Here is a 21958-nt window from a genome sequence, read left to right on the forward strand (position 1 = left end):
TTTTTTCCTCTACATGCCATTTAAATATAGAATATTAAGCAAGTTCTTTATGTATAACGAAGGAGGACCAAGTTACAGAGGAACACTGAATTCCTTTGAATTATCTGATGACTGTAACTGACAGTTTTGTTGATTTTAGAATAAATATATTTCATAGCTGTAGTTCAGAGAAAACAAGTATAGCTTATGGTGAGTACTTTGGGATATGGGTTTATTGAAGGTTCTTTCATGAGACGTGAATTCTACTTTTCAGTTGGCTGGAAACTGATTTAAGACACTGGCCATTCCTTCTTTCATTGTCCTTTGTACAGTGCCCACCATGAGAAATTAGAGTTTGGTTGTGGGTAAAATTGTATCTGTTACATTGCTGAGAAATATTTAGAGCCTACCAGAACTGCTAAAGAATGAAGATAGTATTTTCCTTGTAGCAGATAAAAGAGGAATTTAGAAAAAAAATTATAAGCCTTCTTGGTTGACTTCTATTTTTGAAGTTATCGATTATCCCCTAGAAAATGAAAGAACTGAAATGAGCTTGATAAAAGTTGTTGACACTTTTGAGAAGTTAATGCAGTTGGATGACGGTCTGTGGAGCACATACATATGATGACAGCATTTTCCAGCAGAGACTATCAAATACTGAGACCTTTTGGTGTTCAAGTAACTCAGCTCCCTGGAATAGAATCTGCATTAATAGCAAGCTGCTCTCCATGGTGAATGTCTTATTGTGTGTTGTATTAAAATTCATTAAGAACAATAAAGCCACAGGTTCTGTGATACTTAGATTTGTATATATCTCTTCATTATGTATAATATTGAAGACATAGTAGAAAACTAATACGGGAAATGTTTACCTTAACGTTCTGCATAAACTCACATGTTAATATTCTACATAGATAACCATGTTATTTCTTAGCAAGAAGTACATTTTATTGTCATGGCCAGAATGTGAATAGCGTTTTTATATACAAAACAAAAACAGAAGTTTTAAAAGTAACAATTATTCATACTACGTGCCAGAGGAAGGAAGGGAAGAAGAGAGAGGAGACAAACACTAACTTTATGGAGACGTGTGTATGATAGAGTGTCAAGAAACAATACATGCCCCATCTGTTATGCAGTTGCATTTTGTTAAAATACAAAACAAAACAGCAAATGCTGTAGGTAATACACCCAACATTGATTCCAAAACCATACAAACCATTCCACTATCTTTAGTCTTAAAGGTCTGTGCACAAAATGTTCTGTTGTTGAGAAAGAAACACTGAAATCCTAAGATTTTGAAAAAATAAGGTTGTGTTATTTATAATTGGTGTCCTGGAAGAGTGGGTCCACCTCTTCCCTCCTCTTTCCTTCATCATTCTTAACCATCAGTGCAGTGATTTGAGATTGAGAGAGAGGTTTTTTTTATAAAGTGTTAATTTATGCTGAAAATTCTCAGGACACAAGCAAGTATTTAGAAGACTAGCATATGTATTTAGGCCTTTGGGAAACTTTAAATCATGAATCTGTTGAGTCTCTGTTCTGTGTAAAGCAGTAAATTATTTAAAAGACATGTTTTTTAGTCTATACGGATAATTTGTTCCAAGGAATCCTCATTTTCTCCAAATAACTGAGAACATTAGTATAGCAAGGCCACATTTCCTGGGTAATGTGTCCTGGTAGTTAAGTAATTACCCTGATTTTTATTTTAGGTTAGGTATAATACCTTTACTGTGTGACAGATCTAATAACAAATTAAGTTTGTAATTTTTTGAATTTTGTTCTGTTTTGAAAATAGTTTTACAAGATATTTTCTGATCGACATGTTAAAAACCAGATTCTGTTAAGTATAAAGAACTGAGGCAAATAAGTGTTATCCTATAGTGTCAGGAATTAAGGTGTCCCACATGAGAGAATTTTCCGGAAGAGGAAAATTAGGGCTCATAACTAATAATTTTGTTGTAAATTTTAAGAAATTAGTGAAATACTTTATGTATGTTTATATATATTATTTGTGTATCAGGGGAGAAAGAGAAGTATTTCAGACATCCAGAAAAGTGCAGAAACTATATTGGTAAACACCTATGGTACCCACTCTGCTAAATCTTAGCGTTTCCTGGAGTGTATGGGGTAGCCATCAGTCACTTAGAGCTGATTCAGGCTAATTATTATGAATGAGGACTGATTAGTGAGCTGCGCTCTGCCTAGCTTATTCTTACTCAGTTCCCTTAGACCTAATGTGGCGTATTCTTCTGATTTATCCTGATGCTACATGTTTCTTATTAATATACAGCAGTGAACCTTCCCCTTTTACCCTCTTATTTAAAGCAACTTTGGAAGAATGGAACAAATTTCTCAGATGAACAGCCTGGATTTGCATGTTACTCATGTGAGGCAAATGTGGTAGTTGTAACGAATAATTTTATTCCAGTTTGCTGCAGATTATAACCGAAACAGAAAGACTGAGATTTTTGTCTTCTAGAGCAGTCTCTTTCTGGTTTGGACAAGTTATTTAACCACTCTGTGTTTTGTTAATACCTTCCCCATAGGCAAGTTGTGAGAATTAAGTGAGCTAATGTATGTATCTGGCACACAGAAGTTGTTCAGTAAAGGTTGCTTTGATATCACTAGCCTTCTTTCAAGTGATTGAACTTGCTGAAGTCTGATTTCCAAATGAGTGGGGGCATTTCTGCACAACAATATTCAGTGATTTCCATCCCTTCCCCTCCCCAAACAAAGCAGATTTTAACATTAGATTTCATCATCCAACTCTTAGAACCTTGCTGATTTCATTATACTTCTGGTTTATTTTTGTACCTAAGTTCTGATAGGCACATAACAAATGCTTTGTGAGCCTTAAAGTAAGTGAAAATAGATTGTTCAGATGAAAGGTATGTGGATAAGTCAGTTTTTGGGCAATTCTAGAGAAATCTTGCCAGAACTGGTATCTTTGTTTTGGTCTTCAGAGACTATTAAATGTGATCACTGAGTCATACTTGCTGTGTTCTCTGTCCCCTGGCTATCTCTCTTAAGACCCTGAAGCTTGCCAGCTACACACAGGATGTTTAAAAGGCAGAGTAGGCCTTAGCCCAGGGGGAGTTTGTTTATTTAAAGAAAAATAATTAAGTTCAAACATCCCTACCATGTCATAGCTAGTCTAGTCATGTTAGAGTTCGTGAGTTCTTTTGATTCTTTCTGGTGGTCATGGTGCCTAAAGGTAACAGATAAATTTGAAAGGAGTTAAACTTTTCCTGAGATTATTTGGAATTTTATAATGTAATCCCAAACAAATCCCTAAAGGAGAGGGAGGAAAGGGAATGCCATTTATTTTGCTAGTTGTATTTTAATGAGACTCATGTAATTCAAATCTTTCACCACTTCTTTCTAGGGTTATGAAAGCGATGATTTAAAAACAAAACCAACCTCCCCCGCCCCCACCTCCCAAAAAACCTTCCCTCTTCACACTCATTATGGTAGCTCTGTCTTTATTAATTCTTTGAAGTTGAGGCCATAAGAATCTTTTAAAAGGGACAGTGTAATTTCATAAATGTTTAGGCATGAAGGAATAAAAATGGATTATGTTTGTGCTTCAAATGATTATCATCTCTAAAATTGATGACTGATTTCTCCTTACATATTCTCTGCCAGATAAGGAAATCTGAGACAGACGTCCTGGGCCTACCCTAGGGTACCAGTGTGTATCTCTTCAATGAGATTACTTAAAAACCAAATCCCAAAGGAAGTGGAGAAGGCGTAAGTACAAGTCCTGAGGCCCTGAAGTGAGAACATGCTTGATGTGTCTAAGGAAAGAGGGCAGCGTGGCTAGAATGGAGTGAACAAGGAGAGGGGTAGGAGATGAGGTTATCAGATCACGGTCCTTACAGTCTTTGCAAGGATTCTGGCTTTTAAATTGGTGAGGTGGACTCAGTTAGAGGGTTTGAGCAGAATGACATGATTTGACTTTCTTTTGAAAAGGACTAATTTGACTGACTTGTTGAGGTGAGCCAGGGGAGAGGCTTATTACAATAATGCAAATGAGAAATAAGGTGGCTTGGACCACTGTGGTAAGAGTGGAGGTGGCAAACATGGTAATTTAATGAATACCTTTTGAAATTGGAGCTCCCAGGATGAACACTTAATGAATGTGATGAATACTTTTGCACATTAAGTCTGGCTGATCCTAAAATTTTAAATGATGTTAAGGTTAATCACTGGGTCCAAGTTTTATCAGCCTGATTATTATAAAGTTTCCCATCAACTTTTTAACTTAATTGTTTTAGCAACTTTTGATCATTTTTTAGATTTGTTATTTCACAAAGGATGACAAAATGGTTATTTTCTGATTCTGTCATTCCTTTACATTTGTTATTTGGAATCCTATAAAAAAGGGTTTTACTTATTCACTACCTGGTTACTCTGGGGTACCTTTCATATAAGAAAGTCAGGAATAAATGCTTAATTCTTTCCCACTATCAATTTTCAGAATAACTAGTTTATGCCCTAGTGACTTCCAAAGATGATCATGGAGTTTTAAATATATATATAATTTATCAAATCAGTGGAAGTCATCATTTTGATGTTCAAAATGTCATTATCTAATATTCATTTGACTTTAAAACATCTTGACAGTGAAAACTATGAAACAAGATACATTCTGAGAAGTGAAGTCTAACTTCCATCAATGTCCCTTCTACCTGTTTTCTTTTTTTTTCTATAGATAACTATTTATAAATGGTTTGGGTTTATCCTTCTATTGATTTTTTTTGAAAGGAAAAAAATGCAATTCTGTAATAATTTGTATCCCCCTCAGTTTTTTACAAAAAGAGTAGCATTTTGTGGACTACGAATTTGGTTACAGGTTGGGATGTACAGGAAACTGCTGGATTCCTTGAGGGTTATTGACATCAATCAACTTTTCACTGCTTGTAAAAGATTTTCTCTTATATTCCTAGCTGTCGCTACAGCAAGCCCCTCAAAGAACATACATGTTTAAAAAAGAAAAGGACACTCACCCACACCATTTGACAATATTCAGCAGAATTGCACATCCAGCATTTCCTTTTCTAGGTGTCTTTCCCAGAGGTTGCACTAATAAAATTACAAAGTAATAAATGCCTTTGTTCTGTTCTTTGAAGCTTAGAACCATGTCTTGATTGTCTTTTAATTATGGGTTTTGTTTATTGGAGAAAGAAACAATACTGGTGGTGTAATTGGCATAAATAACATCAATGGTGTATGTATGGAAGAAATGGCACTTTGAGACTTGGCCATTTTGACATACTGTGAGGTTAAATATTTCATCAGTTAACATTAAATCATTCATCAATTTATTAATTCCTTTAATATTTACTGAGCACTTAACAGCATGGAAGCCATTGTCTTAGGTGTTCGAGAGATCAGTAAAGAAGACAGACAGAAATCTTCTATAGAGTTTGCTTTGTATAGATGTGAGGGGGAAGTAGACAAAGTATAATAAACAAGCAGTTAATTTATTGTTTTCAAATGTGCAGTTTTAGGTTTCCTCTTCTACATCTTACTTTTTTCTTTTTCTGGCCTATAAGTGGCATTGTTAGGAATTGCAAGACTCTGATAGGTGAAAGGGATTGAGGACTGAAGAGGCTGTAAATGTGTATACTCAGTATGTGTAACATAACTATAATTCTGGTCCCTCCCTCCCACCTCACCCTCAGCTCTGTAATGTTTTTTTATTAGAAGGTTGCTCAAGAACTGTTTTGATGGTTCCTTGTAGTCACTAATATTTAGATAATTGTCCTGAAAGATCTTATGTTTTTGTTATGATGTATTCTTAATGACTGCATCTTTATTTCAGAAATGACCATTAAGAAGTAGATGCCCAGATGCAAAAGTGATGAAACAGTCAATTTGTCATAAAGTAAGATGCAGCTGTGGCTTTTCAACCAGATTAGTAAGTGTGGCCAATTTTTTTTTTTAACTCTATACTTATTTTTTCTACTTTGAAAAGCATTTAGTAAGAAATATAGTGGACTTTTTTTTGAAGTGTCGACTTGTATTTCTGTTTTTACTTTGGATTATAGTACAAATTCTAGTATATAGCTCTAGAAAATATATATCCTTGCTGTCTGTACCTTTTTAAGAACTATAAATAATTTAAGAACTATAAGTAATAAAGGTAATATTATAAAGTCATAGCTTTAGAGGGAATGAAAAAGAGTCACTGTAATACTACTATCCAAATACAACCACTCTTATAATTTTTGGATATTTGTTTTCCCTACCGGTCTTTGTTGTACACATTTAAAAATATATATAATTTTGATCACAGTGTTGTAAAGAATGTGATTCTTGTATATCTTTTAAAATTAAATTTGTTAAGATGTTTTTTCCTGGGAATAAAAATGTACCCTTCAGTACAGGGTTTCTTATTGGGATGATGAAAATGTTCTAGAGTTAGATGGTGGTGATGGTTACATTACTTTACGAATGTTGTAAAAAAAAAAAAAACCCACTGAATTTTACACATTAAAAGGGTGAATTTTATAACACGTAGATTGTGCCTTAAAAAAAGTGCCATTCGGAATATCAAATCTTTGCAAGAATAAAACCCAGTTGAGTACTGATGTTTTAGAATATGAAAATGTGCCACTCATTACTATGTACTTAGCGACAGTAATTTGATAGCTGGTAGAATAGTGTTTTTATAATAATAAAAATAATGAATTTTTAATAAATGTTTTTATAAAAATAATAAAGTACTTTTGTTATTAGAGACTTAATGTCTCTTAAGCTTTGTTAATGCCAAGTGCCGTAATAATCTGAATGTACTGTGTTAGCATTTTGTAACTTTTCATTTTCAGGAGACTTTCTGTTTGAAACTAACACTTCAACTTTTCTACCTGAAATTTTTTTAGGAACAAAATTGTGTCTGTTTTTCTCAGAAGAGAATTCCACAAGGTAAGACATTGTTAATGTAGTAATAAAACAAATACAGTTGAATACAGACTTAATTGCTCTGGCTTTTTAAAAAAGTCCTTTTTCTATTCTTACTTTATATCTTTTCTTGATTATTACAGTATAAATTTGTTAGCTACTCCTTTACTACTTCAGAATTTACTAGCAAGGCACAAGTCATCGTATTTGAAGTCAAGATGAAAAGAGTGTGATAAACGTAGTACTTCTAAAACTCAAATACTGCTTTTCATTGTCAGAGCTTACTCCTAGCATCCTTAGGAATTAGTTTGTCCATTCTGAGAAAAAGTTGTTTTCTTTCATTGAGGCACATTCACCTTTTACCTCAGTGGACATTATCTAAATGGCTTTGAGGAGTAGTGGGTTCATAGAAACTCTCTTAGAACCTTTAAGATTATTTAGCAATGCTTCCATCTGTGGAAATTGTATAACTCCTATATTTAGTTTAAAAAGTGGAATGCTTCCTACCAGGTAGATTAAAAAAGATTGAGTAACATCTAGTATTTTAAAAAAAATCCTGAATGATCACCTTACAGTGGATTTTAAATGATCGTTGAAATACATTATTGTACACTTTAGACTTCTGAAGGGTGAAATGTTCAAGTGAGTAAGAGTAAAATCTCCTTATCAGTGTGCTTATGCTATGCCAGGAACTTAAAATCAGTTGCTTGGCAGCATCAAGAATTTACTTTGGTTAAATTTTCGGGGGAACTTTTGGCATAGGTAGTAGTGATTAACTGCAGATTAATTCAGTCTGTCAACTGGAAATGCTTATAGAGTGAATTATTCAAATCAGTAACTTTCTCATTTTTTCTCCTTTTTCAGTATCCTGTGTCTTAAGGGGAGCATGCATTCTCAAATGCATCTTTTCCACCTGTTTTTGAAACTGACCCAGATTTAGTTAATCAAGTTAGTTTTTATCCTGATAATGGAAAAAAAAGGGTTAAAATAAAAGGGGACGCACTAGCTGATGAGGAGGAAGGGAGAGCAAATTACCACATTTTAATTTCCAAGTTTCTTGTGAAACTCTTTCCCCCTATTTTTTTCTTATACTCATAGAGGGTTAAGGGAGGGGGTCCTGGAACCTGTGTATAGATAGCACTATCTGATCTCCCAGGGCACTACTCAGAGGAGAAATCCAGATCCTTCTTTTCCTGGACCACAGTGCTTAAAGTAAAAGCAGAAACTTTCAAAATATTTAATCTTAGTGAACTTGATCTGTTACATCTTTGTCATTGTTTTTTTGGCAAATAAATGTAAATCTTGGACCTCAGTACAATGTATGATGCAACGATGATGAATCATAGTGTCTGTACTCTTAGGGTTCCCCTATATGTGTTCAATAAACACAAAGATGCTTTCTTAATTTTTTTAGAGTAGAAAATAATCTTTAGAAGATTATTCTTATTTATACAGTATCACCCTGCTATACACTTAAGGGCATTAAAAAAACGAAAACTTCAATTATTATTAACCACACATTTAAAAATAGTTGAAATGGTAAATTTTATGTTATGTGTATTTTATCACAATTTTAAAAGTTTTTTTTTTTTAATTTTGGGCAACTCTGTTTATTATGAAAGAAGATGACTTTGTCTGAAGTATGTTTTAATCTCAAGTACAAGAGTGTGAAGTTAATGATACTCCTCACTTTGTGTCACATCCATTTGTTGGTGGTCCATTGAAGGACTGTTCTTCATGTCTTTTATAATTAGTCCCTATGTAAGTGACCTTTTAATGTGTAGGTGTGTATCCTTTTATTTGTGTCTTGTAAAAGATTTTATTATTTTATGTACCTGTATTTTAATTATACATTAGGTCTTAATCTAGTTCTTTTGGTCCCCTCCACCCTCCTCTTTCTTATTTTTTTCTAAGATCTGGCTGTTTTACTTTGTTTATCTTACTTGTTTTGTCCAACTGGTGCATTGTATTCCAGGTTGTTTTTCAAAATGAAGCTATTAACTCATCGACATAGAAGACAAACTTACAATTACCAACGGGGAAAGGGGCGGGGAGGGATAAATTAGGAATTTAGAATTAATAGGTACACACTACTGTAAGTAAAATAGATAAACAAGAACAAGCCCAGGGACCTGTGTTCAGTATCTTGTGGTTACCTGTAGTGGAAAAGAATCTGAAAAAGAATGTATATCTATGTTTATATGTATGTGTAACTGAATCACTTTGCTGTACATCTGAAACACTGTAAGTCAACTATACTTCAATTTTAAAAAAATTTTTTAAAAATGAAGCTATATATGTAAAGTATCTTAAATGTATAAGGCACATAAAACGAGAATTTAGAAAAAGGCCAGTTTTTGCACATTTCTTTATATTAGAATTAAAATTAGAGAATGAGTTAGATGCTGTGGAAGATTAGAGGAAATACTAAACATCTGTTTAGAAGGCTTAGAGTCTGTTAGAACAGTCAAAGAAAAGAATTGTTGGGTCTAAAAAAACATGTATTTTTCTTCTAAAAATAGTATGTTAAAATGCCTAGGTCTCAGAGTTAGCTGGCAAAAGCCTAATAGTTGAAAGATAATACCAGTAATAGTATAGAATCTCCCCATTGTCTATTGCTTTTTAGTTAATTTCTCCATTGTAATGCACAGCACTGATCAGATCAGGGAGGGGCTTCTGTCAAGTGGGAAAATGCACCTTGTTGGGAGCAGTTTCTTTTTGTGGGAGGAGGATCTTAGGGGCACTTAGTTCTGGAGGCTAGGAGGAAATGTAGAACTGATTGAGTAGTGGAATGGAGAAGGGTAAGGAATTCACATCTGCTAAAAGCCAGTGTTGAGGCTTTTTGAAAGAAGTAGTTACTTACATGTCAACACTTAAGTATTTGTAAAATCTCTGGTGTGAAGACTGGCATCTCTTGAAATTGATAATAGATTTGGTATCCTATGCATTGTTGAATACTCACCCCACTCTTTAAAAATTACAATTCAGGGAATTAGACATGAGATAACATGGTCTCTTTCAGGTTTCTTTAATTTTTGAGTATTTTGTGTGGCATAGTAATTTCATTATTTTCACTTTGTTAGCACATACCATAAGTAGGACAAACAGTATTCTCAATTTTACAAGTGAGGAAACCAGTAGTGGAATTAACTTTAGATTCTTTTTACTGATCTACACTGACACCCTATCAATGGATATTTTGCTCTATATAGAAGATGTAGTTACAAGGATAGTTTTAACTTGGAAGGTATGTTTCTAACCAAAAAGAACCTCATAGCCTGAGAAGTTTAAAAAACATACGTATATAAACAAAAATATAACCAATGAATAAGGTAGATGGTATTCACTTCACCTTAAGATTCATTAAAACAGCATTTAATAAATTAATATTGGTTTTGTCCACCACTGTTATATACAAGATTATTTCATAAATATTTCCAGCTTAGAACAAATACCATAAATTGAGATTTTTTTTCATTTTGAACTTGCCTTTTTAATATACTTTAAAATTAGATGCCTAACTTTAATGAGTGGGAAATTAGAACCCTTTTGTGAATTTGGAAAGGGCATTTGACCTCACATATTTCAGAATATGGTAATCCTCTTCCCATAAATTATTTGTTTGTAGTATGAAAATCAGGCAGACTGTATCATAAACCTGTATCTTTTATCCTGAGAGACTACTTTGGTTCAGGCCTGGCTTTAGCACAGATCAAGATTGGTTTTGAGTAATCCAGTGCAATCCTAGGTCATTCTAGGTCTGGAGAGTCCTCGGATATACTGACCATTTGGTTTCATTACCTGGTTTACATTTGAGCCTTTGGAAAGATTTCACATGTAGGTGGGATAAAGGGATACAGATCAACTCATAGTCTATTGAGTAGATTGGAGTTATAGCATTTTGAACTTTGGCATTGTTTTTGTTGTTCAAAAATAGGCTATGACAGGTCTTCTGACTCAGATTTCTTACTGTATTTTAAGGCTTCAAATGTTACAGTTCAATTTAAGTAAATTTTAACTTTAAAAAATATGGATAGCTTTAGCCTTTTATAAAAGAATACAGTTATTTCAGATACCTCGTGTTTCATCTTCCACTCTTCCTTAGAATTCTATATGAGCTGCCTTGATTTTATTTTACTTTTAAGCCATTTGCTTTTAGATTAAAAAGAAAAAACCTCCAAAAACAAAACACCGAATAGGTTGAAACTCGACACAAATTGCTGCCACAGAACAAAAGTGCTGATCAAGTTAAATCAACCTCTGTAATGTGTATTGAAAGGAAAACCTCTCCTCTCTCCCCCAATTTGAAGAACAAGCATTTTCCCTGCCAAGAAGGGCTGACTTTAAATGGACCAGCTGTCCATATTAGGAGCCTAGGGTTGCTAAGGTGACCATGGCTGTTTGGAGAAGAATGCAGCTGAGAGGGCAAGTTCTTGATGTGTGAGCTGAGGGAAGGAATGTGGTGTGATTGTGCAGCATTCCTCTTAATCACATGCTCACAAAGTGCTGTGTGGGCAGCGTGTAGAAAGTACAGGTCTGAGTGCTGGAGCTTGTTGGTTAAAATCGTTTTGTTTTCACGTGAGCCAGAGGCTTACAGTTTAGATCGAAAGCATTTACCTTGTATGTATGTATGTGTTTTGGGTAAAGGGGAGGGTGTTTTAATGGTGGATGAAATGGTAATGAATTAATTTTGTTTGATGGACAGACATTTTTATACAGTTGAGAAAAATGTATCTTACGATACATGATCGGTTTCAGTCATATGTACAGTGTTACTAGTTCTCCAAGTGAATGATGTATTCTTTGTAATTGTGCTTATTTCTTTGGCACTTTTAATTACAGAATTACTTGAAAGTCCTAAGAATATGCTGTCTGTTTGCTCTATTTTTTCCTTTTCTTTTTAAAGTTCTTATTCCTTCTCTAAGGGAGATCTTAGTACATTAAGTGTTCCTTCCCCTGAAGCATCCAAAGATAGGTTCCGGAATTTGATAAAAAAATATGAATCAAGGAGCAGTGGGAAAGGTCAAAGGAACACCTCACTTACCTGAAACACTATTTCAATTTTACCATGAGCATCATTACTAACACTTGCAATGACATGCAAACACAAATACTGATACGGACACTTACTGAACTAAAAGGTTTTTTTTTTTTTTTTAAATCCTTGTTTCCACGTCCCTACGATAATATGTTAATCCTAAGTGAAGGCATAAATGTGTAATATATTTAAGATGTGAAATAGTTGGAGCATTGGCATTCCTATATTACATTAGCATTTTTTTTCAGATAGTCTACTTTTTTTTTGACATGGTTGCTATTTAACTGAATTATTTATAAAATATGGAGAGAAATTAAAAGATTAAAATATTTGATTTTTGAGTTCAGTTGGTTCACTGACATTTCTTATGTCTACCTTGATAACTTTTAATGACATTCTCTATAACCTGTACTGTTTCCCCCAAAATGCAGCAGAATATAATTGGTTTACATATATGCTTCGTAACAGCCCTTAACTTTAATATAAGTATGTAGGGTTTTTTTCCTTTATAGTTTATCTTAATCTTTTTCTATCCAGAAGTCATATATTCTTCCCCGCTTTGTCAACTAAAAGCTTTATGATTATGCCTTTCACATTTAATTCTTAAATCTTCCAATAATTGATTTTTGTTAAGGTATGGGTTATGAATTAATTCTTTCTATATGAATAATTGGTTATTCCAGCACTGTTAATTGAAATAGTCCTTCATTCCTTCCTGATACGCAAAATTCTCTGTGTTACAAATTTTCATATATGGGTGTTTTCATTTCTGTACTCTTTCTTCTGTGTCTTTGGTCTATTTGTTTACCTCTGAATTATTATTCTACTTTCTTAGATATCTGCAGATACTCAGTTTTGTTTCTTGTCTTGTTTCTGATCTCAAAGGAAATGCTTTCAAGTGTCACCATTTAAAATGACACTTGTAGGTTTTTTCTTTCTTTTTTTTTTTGAGATGGTCTTTATCAAGTTAAGGAAGTTTTGTTCTGTTCTTACATTGTTAAGAGTTATGTTTTGTTTTAAATCGTGAATAGTTGTTATGCTGTATTGAAAGCCTTTTCTTTAACTCTGGAGATGATCAGAATTTTTTCTCTATCTGATAATGTGGTCGGTTACCTTGATTTTCAGATTAGGCTAACTAAGCACTCCTGGGATAAATCCAGTTTAGTCATGATGGAGTATCTTTTTTTTTTTTTTTTTATAAATTACTGGATTTGGTTTGCTTACACCTTGTGTACAATTTTTTTTTTTTACATCTGTGTTCATGAATGAGATTAGTCTATAAGTTTCTTTTTTCATATTGTCCTGGTGGGGCTTTTTTAAAAATCTCTTTCTCAATGAGTTAAAAAACTTTTAAAATTGTAGTAGAATACACCCAACATAAAATTTACTTTCTTAACCATTTTAAAGTGTACAATTCAGTAATGTTAAGTATTTTCATTTTGTTGTGCAACCAATCTCCAGAACTTTTTCTTCTTGCAAAACTGAAACTCTACCCATTAAACAGCTCTTCCACATTTCCCCCTCTCCATAGCCAACCACTATTTGACTTTACGTTTTTATGAGTTTGACTGCTCTAGTTACCTCTTAAAGTGAAATTATACAGTACTTATCTTTTTGTGCCTGGTTTATTTCACTTAGTATAGTGCCCTAAAAGTTCATCCGTGTTGTAGCATGTGTCGAAATTTCCTTTTTAAGGCTGAATAATATTCTACTATATGTATAAACATTTTGTTATCCATTCTTCTGTCATCGGAAAGTTACGTTGCTTCTACCTTTTGGCTATTGTAAATAATGCTGCTATGAACATGGATGTACAAATATCTTTCTGAGACCCTGCTTTCGGTTCTTTTTGGTATGTACCCAGATCACTGGATCATATGGTAATTCTGTTTTTAAGTTTTCGTGGAACTACCCTCCTGTTTTTTACAGCAGCTATACCATTTACCTTCTGGCAGCAATGCACAAGGGTCCCAATTTCTCCACATCCTTGCCAACACTTATTTTCTGGCTTTTTTGGTAGTAACCATCCTAATTGACGTGAGGTAATAGCTCATTATAGTTTTGATTTTCATTTCCCTAAAGACTGGTGATGTCAAATATCTTTTCATGTGCTTGTTGGCCATTTATATTTCTTTGGAGAAATGTCTATTCAAGTCCTTTGCCCATTTTTTAGTTGAGTTATTTGGTTTTTTGTTGCTGTTATATTCTAAGTTGTGGGAATTCTTTGTGTATTCTGGATATTAGATATATATCCCTTATCAGATATACTATTTGCAAAGATTTTCTCCCATTCCATAAGCTGGTGTCTTTTCACCCTGTTGTTTCCTTTGGTGCACAGTTTTTAATTTTGAAGTAGTACAATTTATCTGTTTTTCCTTTTGTTGCCTACGGCTTTGGTGTTGTGTCCAGGAAATCACTGCCAAATCCAGTGTCATGAAGCTTTTTTTTCTATGTTTTTTTCTAAGAATTTTATAGTTTTAGGTCTTATGTTTTGGTCTTAATCCATTTTGAGTTAATTTTTGTATATGGTGTAAGGTAGGGGTCCAGGTTTGTTCTTTTGCATGTGGATGTCCAGTTTTCCTAGCACTATTTATTGAAAAGACTGTCTCTTCCCCTGTTGAATAGTCTTGGCATCTTTTGTCCTAGTTGGATTTTGGTATGATTTAGAAAGTGTTTCCCTTTTTTTTTTTTTTTTTTAACTATTCTCTAGAAGAATTTGTTTTTAAGATTTTAATTATTTGTTGTTCCTTGACTATTTAGTAGGGCTTAACCTGTAAAAAATCGGGGCTTGATGCTTTTTTAGTGGAAAAATTTTAAACTACTGCTTGGTGTTTAGTTTTTTTTAATGATTATTCATCTATTCAGTGTCTATTTCTGTTAAATGGTCAATTGATTAGTCTTAAAAATTGATACATAATTCACATACCATAAAATTCACCCCTTTAAAGTATAAAATCCAGTGTTTTTTTTAAGAATATTCACAAAGTTTTATAACTATCACCACTGTATTTCCATAACAACTTCATTATCTCATTTTGGAAACCCTATACCCATTAGCAGCCACTGTTCATACTCTCTTCTGTCATCCCCTGACAACCAGTAATCTGCATTCTGTCTATAGATTTTCCTATTCTGGGTCTTTCCTATAAATGAGTCATATAACATGTGGTCTTTTTGCCTGGCATCTTTCAGTTAGTATGATGTTTTCAGATTCCATTCATGTTGTAGCTAGTGTTAGCACTTCATTTCTTTTATGGTGAAATATAATCCCATTGCATGGGAATACCACATTTTGCTTATACATTAGTCAGTTGGTGCACATTTGTGTTGTTTCCATTTTGGGGACTATTAATGAATAATGCTGCTGTGAACCTCCATGTACAAGTTTCTGTGTGCACATATGTTCTCAGTTTTCTTGAGTATGTACATAGGGGTGGAATTGCTGGATCACATGGTAATGCTGTATTTAACTTTTTTAGGATCTACCTGTTTTCCAAAGCAGTTATACTATTTCACAGTCCCACAAGTAGTGTATAAAGGTTCCAGTTTCTCCACATCCTTGCCAACACTTGCTCTTGTCTGGTTTTTTTTTTTTTTTTTTTTTTTTTTATAGCCATTTTAGAGGATATGAAGTGGAATCACTTTGTAGTTTTGATTTGCATTTTCCTAATGATTAGTGATGTTGAGCATCTTTTCAGTTTTTTGACCATTTGTATGTCTTTGGAGAAATGTCTATTTATGTCTTTTGTCCATTTAACAATTGTTTTGGGTTTTTTTTGTCTTTTTATAGTTGAGTTGTAAGATTTCTTTATATAGTCTAGACTCCTTTCAGATACATAATTTCCAAATATTTTCTCCCATTCTTTGGATTGGCTTTTCACCTTCTGCTAGATAGGTTTCAGCTTATTCAGCTATACTTTGCAGGTGTAGCCTTTTGGATTTTCAGTTATATGCAAGGTATGTGATTTCATTCTCCGTTTTGGGAATCTCAGAATATGTAGCCTGTCTCTAGCATTCTGTAGTTTTCAAAGGAGTGTTATGAGGTACCCTTAGAGTCAAGAGCCACCTTCCATAGTGTCTGTATGTTTGTGCCAAATTAAGAAGTTTAAAAACAGTTTAAAAAAATTTATACAGCATTTTAGATTTAGGCAGTAAAGCCAGTCTGGGCATCTAATCTACCATGTTGCCAGAAATGAAAATTCTTGATCCATTTCAAATGAACATAAACTTTAGATAAGGTTTATGTAAGAAATATGGCACATAATTCCAATCAGCAGGCCCCCATTGAAAAAAAAAGGTCCTTGGCTATATTTGTGTAACTCAATTATTACGCTGTACACTGGAAACTAACACAACATTGTGAATCAACTGTACTTCAATTTAAAAAAATAGTCATTGGCTTTGAGTTCATTCCCTTCTATATGTTCCAGCTAAAAGAAAATGTTCAAAGTGTGTGTGTATATATAATATTTTAATGTTATAGAATATATATTGTTATCACATAATAATATAAAATAGTATGTATATTTGATATCCTGATTGAACCAACTACAACTAACCTTAGGTCTGTTTTGATTTGGATAAGATGGTTTCTACTCGATTTGCATAATAACTGTGCCAGTGGAAGTAGTGCTTCCCTTAGGTTGGGAGTCCTGCCCAGGTAGCACCAGGGTAAGGGAAAAGGTAATTATCTCCAGGTATTCTGAATAATGGTAAAAGAACAATTTTTCCTTTCGTTTCCTCTTTAATGCAAATGATTAGTAGTAAGTTGTGGGGCCAGGGCAACATCATAAGCCTTTCTCTTACGAATTGATTGTTACAAGCAATTTGTTAGTAGACTGTTAGAACAGATGTCTGAGGGCACACCAGCCATGACTGCATTTTATCTGAAACATAAAAGGGAAACTTTAGGTTAGGATTCTCGACCCTAATAACAGTGATGAGTTATATTGGTAGTATACTTCCAGGGATATTATGTGATGAAAATGGCACTTTATCTCTGGTCTTCCTCCCCAAAACCCAATAATCCTCATCTAATCATGAGAAAAACATCAGACAAATCCCAATAGAGAGACATTCTACAAAATAACTTGAGCAATATTGCCCCAAACTGTCAGGGTCTTGCCATAAATCCCACCCGCAGAATGATGTTCCACAACTGGGAAGGAACCCAAAACCTGGCTTCTTGGAGTGAAGGTTTCAAACCCCACATCAGACATCCCAGCTTTTAAGACATAATGCACTTGAGAGATGAGCCCCCAAAACATCTTAACTTTGAAAACCAACAGGGCTCATGTCCCAGGACCTGTACGACTAGTGATCTGAGAAATTGCTCTCAAAGAGCTTGTGCACTCAGACTCCCCCACTGCAGAGCCCAGCTCAGAGGGAGCTAACATGCACCCATGCTTGCTTATGTTAAAGCATTGGCCTGAGAGGCAGGCATCCAATTTAATGCACACATCTCGGAGCCTGTTGAAATACTCCCTGGGGACAGAGACTCGTGGGTGCTCTTCATGCTCTCCCTTTGCTGTGCTCCAGGACACCAGTATCTCCCAGAGGGACGTTTCATGCGCTGGTGCCCAGGGGCTGCCTCTTGATCACCTGGCTCTAGAGGCCAGCGGAACTTGTGTTCCTAGTCCCACAAGACTGTATGAATCAGTGTCACTCAGACCCCTGTCTGTTACTCAAATTGTGACTGCTGTCAGGGGACACCTCTACATCATGTGGCTCTGGGTGGCCTGTGGGGTGAGTTCATGAGTCTTTAAGGAGTCTAGCTAATGGAGAAACAGTTCTGAAACAGCTACCAAGATATAGCAAGAGGCAGCAGACCCAGGAGCTCAGTCTTTCTGTGAAGGAGACCTGTTTAGCTGATCATCGTGACTATGGGCTGCGGGTGGGCTTCTGATTAAACATGCATCTTGAGACTGACTGTAATCCTTTCCAGAGACCTTGGAGGGTGGAGATTACCTTTGAGTTCATCCCCTGCCACACTCCAGAGCACTAGTGTCTCTTGGAGAGAAGCTTTGCATGTCTGGCGCCCTGGTTTCTATAGCTGCTGCCCAGAAGACATGCTTTGATCACCTGGTTCTGGTAGCTGGGGGCGGTGGGGTGGGCAGGGAAGCTTGCATTTCTGGGTCCCGTGGGACTGTGGTATTAGGAAAGATGGTTCTTGGCAGGCTACCACCCCCCGGGCACTGCACAGACAGTGGATTGAGGTACCCCTTTCCCCCCGCCACCCACCATCATCCCAGGCTTTCTATGAAGGAAGCCTTTTGTCCTGCAGCTTCAGCCTGAGTGGCAGGCTTCAGGTTTGGCACACATTTAGTGGTGTGTGGAGCTGCTCTCAAGAAACGTTATATGCATGCCATCTTTGTGCTCGTCCTCTGCCTTGCTCCAGCTCACTGGCATCACTGCTTAAAGAGCATGTACCCTTGCCTGGAGCCAGGATTTCTGCAACTGTAGCCAGGGGTTGCCTCCAGATCGCCTGGCTCTGGTGGCCAACAGGGCTTATGCTTGCAGTCCCACAGGATTCTATATGTATAAATACTTTCAATAGCTGATAGCTCAATTTCTGACTTCAAGTCCGCCTGGATCTAGATGCTGAGATCCTCCCCTTTTGGGACACTAACAGGTTTTGGTACATCATCAACTACTGGGAGCTGATAAAGATATGATAGGCTGCTTGGGGAAGCACAAAAATTGAGGGGCAACCAAGAACTGAGGCACAGTTGGACAACAAGTTTCATCTTCTGCACAGGGCCACTCCTTCAAGACTGGGAGAGGTGTTTGTTTCATCTACTGTATAGAAACCAACACCCAGAGAGTCAAACAAAATGAAACATAGGCATATGTTCCAAGTGAGAGAATAAGGTAAAACCTAAGGGAAAAAAACCTTAATGAAGATGAGTAATTTGTTACTCATAAATTGTTCAAAGTAGTGATCATAAAGATGCTCACTGAAGTGGGGAGAAGAACGGATGAACACAATGAGGAGTTTAAAGAGATAGAAAACTTAAGAAAGTACCAAATAGAAGTCACAGAGCTGAAGAAAACAATAACTGAACAGAAAAATACATTAGAGGGGTTCAACAGTAGATTAGATGATGCATAAGAAAGGATCAGTCAGCTCAAAGACAGAGCAGTGGAACTCATCCAATCAGAGCAGCAAAAAGAAAAAAGAATGAGAAAAAAGTGAAGGTAGCTTAAGGGATTTATGAGACATCAGATGGACTAATATTCATATCACAGGGCTCACAGAAGAACAGAGAGAGAAAGGGGCAGAAATCTTATTTGAAGAAACAATGGCTGTAAATTTCTGGGGAAGGAGATGGACATCCAGGTCCAGGAAGCCCAAAGAATTCTAAAAAAGAGGAGCCCAAAGCAACAGGCACCAAGATACATTATAATTAAAATGTCAAAAAGTTAAAGAGAGAATCTTAAAAGCAGCAAGAGGAAATCAACTTACGGTATACAATGGAATCCCCATAAGACTGTCAGCAGATTTTTCAGTATAAACTATACAGGCTTGAAGAGACGGGCATGATATATTCAAAGTGCTGAAAGGGAAAAAAAAAATCTCCCAACCAATAGTGTTGTACTCAGCATAGTTATCATTCAGAAGTGAAGGAGAGATACCATTTTCCAGACAAGCAAAAGCTAAAGGAATTCATCAGCATTACAAGACACCATTACAACAAGCCTTACAGGAAATGTTAAAGGACTTCTATAAGTTGAGAAGAAGGGTGCTAATTTGTAGCAAAAACACTTATGAAAGAAGAAGTCTCAGTGGAAAGCAGAATACACATTTTTCTCAAATGCACATGGAACATCTTCCAAGATAGATCATATGTTAGGTCATAGCCAAGTCTTAATAAATTTAAAGGGATTGAAATATTATGCATCTTGTTTGACCACAGTGGTGTGAAACTAGAAATTAATTACTCTAAGAAAACAGAAAACTCACAAATATGTGGGGATTAAACAACATGCTACTGAACAACAAGTGGGTCAAAGAAGAAATCAAAAGAGAAGTCAAAAATACCTTGAAACAAATGAAAACGGAACGGTAACATACCAACATTAATGAGATGTAGTAAAAGCAGTTCCAAGAGGGGAAGTTCATAGTGATAAACGCCTATCTCAAGAAACAAGAGAAGTCTGAAAACAACCTTACTTTACACCTCAAGGAACTAGAAAAAGAAGACCAAATGAAACCCAAAGTTAAAAGGGAGAAGATAAAAAAGGTTAGAGCAGAGGCAAATGAATGAGAGACTAAAAAGACAATAGGAAAGATCAGTGAAACCAAGAGCTGGCTCTTTGAAAAGATAAACAAAATTCACAAACCTATAGTTAGACTCACTGAGAAAAAAAGAGAGGACTCAAAAGAATAAAATCAGAAATGAAAGAGGAGATGTTACAACTGGTAACACAGAAATACAAATACAAAGGATCATAAGAAACTATGAATAATTATCACTAACAAATTGGATTATTTAGAAGAAATGGGTAAATCCCTAGAAACATACAAGGTGCCAAGACTGAATCATGATGACATAGAAAATCTGACCAGACTGATTATGAGTAAGGAGGTTAAGTCAGTAGTCAAAAACCTCCCAACAAACAAAAGCTGAGGATCAGACAGTTCCACTGGTGAATTCTACCAAACATTCAGAGAAGAATTAATACCAGTCACTCGCAAACTCTTATAAAAATAAAAGAAGTAACTCTTCAAACGCATTGTATGAGGCAAGCATTACCTTAATACGAAAACCAGACAAGGATGCCACAAGAAAAGAAAATTACAAGCCAATATCCCTAATGAAAATAGATGAGTAAATCCCCAACAGAATATTAGGAAACAAAATTCATCGATATATAAACCATGATCAAATGGGATTTAGCTCAGGGATGCAAGGATGGCTTGACATCCACAAATTAGTGTGATATACCACATTAACAAAATGAAGGATAAAAACCATATGATCATCTCAATAGATACAGGAAAAGCATTTGACAAAATTTAACATCCTCTTATGATAAAAACTCAGAAAGTAAGTATAGTGGGAACATACCTCAATACAATAAAGGCCATATGGGGCAGGCTCACAGCTAACATCATACTCAGTTGTGAAAAGTTCAGAGCTTTTCCTCTGAGCTCAGGAACAAGACAGGATGTCCATTCTTGCCATTTTTACTCAACATAGTAGTAGAAGTCCTTACCAGAGCAATTAGGCAAGAAAAGGAAATAAAAGGCATCCAAATAGGAAAAGAAGAAGTAAAACTCACTATTCACAGATGACATGATATTATATATAGAAAACTCTTAAAACTCCTTCAAACTATTAATAAAACAACAAAAATAAAATTCAGTAAAGTTACAGGATACAAAATCAATACACAAAAATCTGTAGTGTTTCTATACACTGGTAATGAACTATCAGAAAGAGATAAAACCATTCTATTTACAGTTGCATCAAAAAGAATAAAATACCTAGGAATAAATTTAAACAAGGAGGTGAAAGATCTTTATATTGAAAATACAAGATATTAATGAAGGAGACCAAATGGGATGATATTTAGTGCTCAAAGATTGGAAGAATTAATATTGCTAAAATGTTCATACCACCCAAAGCAATATACATCTTCAGTACAATCCCTATCAAAATTCCAGTGGCATTTTTCACAGTAATAGAACAAACTAAGATTTGTATGGAAACATAAAAGACCCCAAAATAGCCAAAGCAGTCTTGAGAAAGAACAAAACTAGAGGTATCATGTTCCCTTGTCTCAAGTTGTATTACAAAGCTATAATAGTGAAAACAGGGCAGTATTGTCATAAAAACAGACAAATCAGTGGAGTTGAATAGAGAGCCCAGAAATAAACCCACTCATGTAGTCAATTATTTTACAACAAAGGAGCCAAGAACATACAGTGGGAAAAGGACAGTCTCTTCAATAAATGGTGTTGGGAAAATTGGGCAGCCACATGCAAAAGAAGGAAACTGTATAACTATCTGAAATTCCTAAACAAAA

General features: G+C 35.1%; 1 protein-coding gene across 3 annotated transcripts in view; it reads left to right on the forward strand.

Moving 5' to 3' along the window:
* The window catches only part of FRS2 (fibroblast growth factor receptor substrate 2), a 104353-nt gene that overhangs the window by 48150 nt on the left and 34245 nt on the right, over positions 1-21958 (forward strand). For 2 of the 3 annotated variants that reach the window (XM_064491530.1, XM_031463144.2), the window contains exons 2-3: positions 5810-5905; positions 6870-6912. The exons of the other annotated variant lie outside the window; for it this stretch is intronic. The gene's annotated coding sequence lies outside the window, so the exon portion shown is untranslated. The remainder of the gene's footprint in view (positions 1-5809; positions 5906-6869; positions 6913-21958) is intronic. 3 annotated transcript variants of the gene reach the window in all.

Source organism: Camelus dromedarius, chromosome 11 (genome assembly GCF_036321535.1).
Source record: "Camelus dromedarius isolate mCamDro1 chromosome 11, mCamDro1.pat, whole genome shotgun sequence".
In the NCBI taxonomy this organism is placed as follows: Eukaryota; Metazoa; Chordata; class Mammalia; order Artiodactyla; family Camelidae; genus Camelus; species Camelus dromedarius.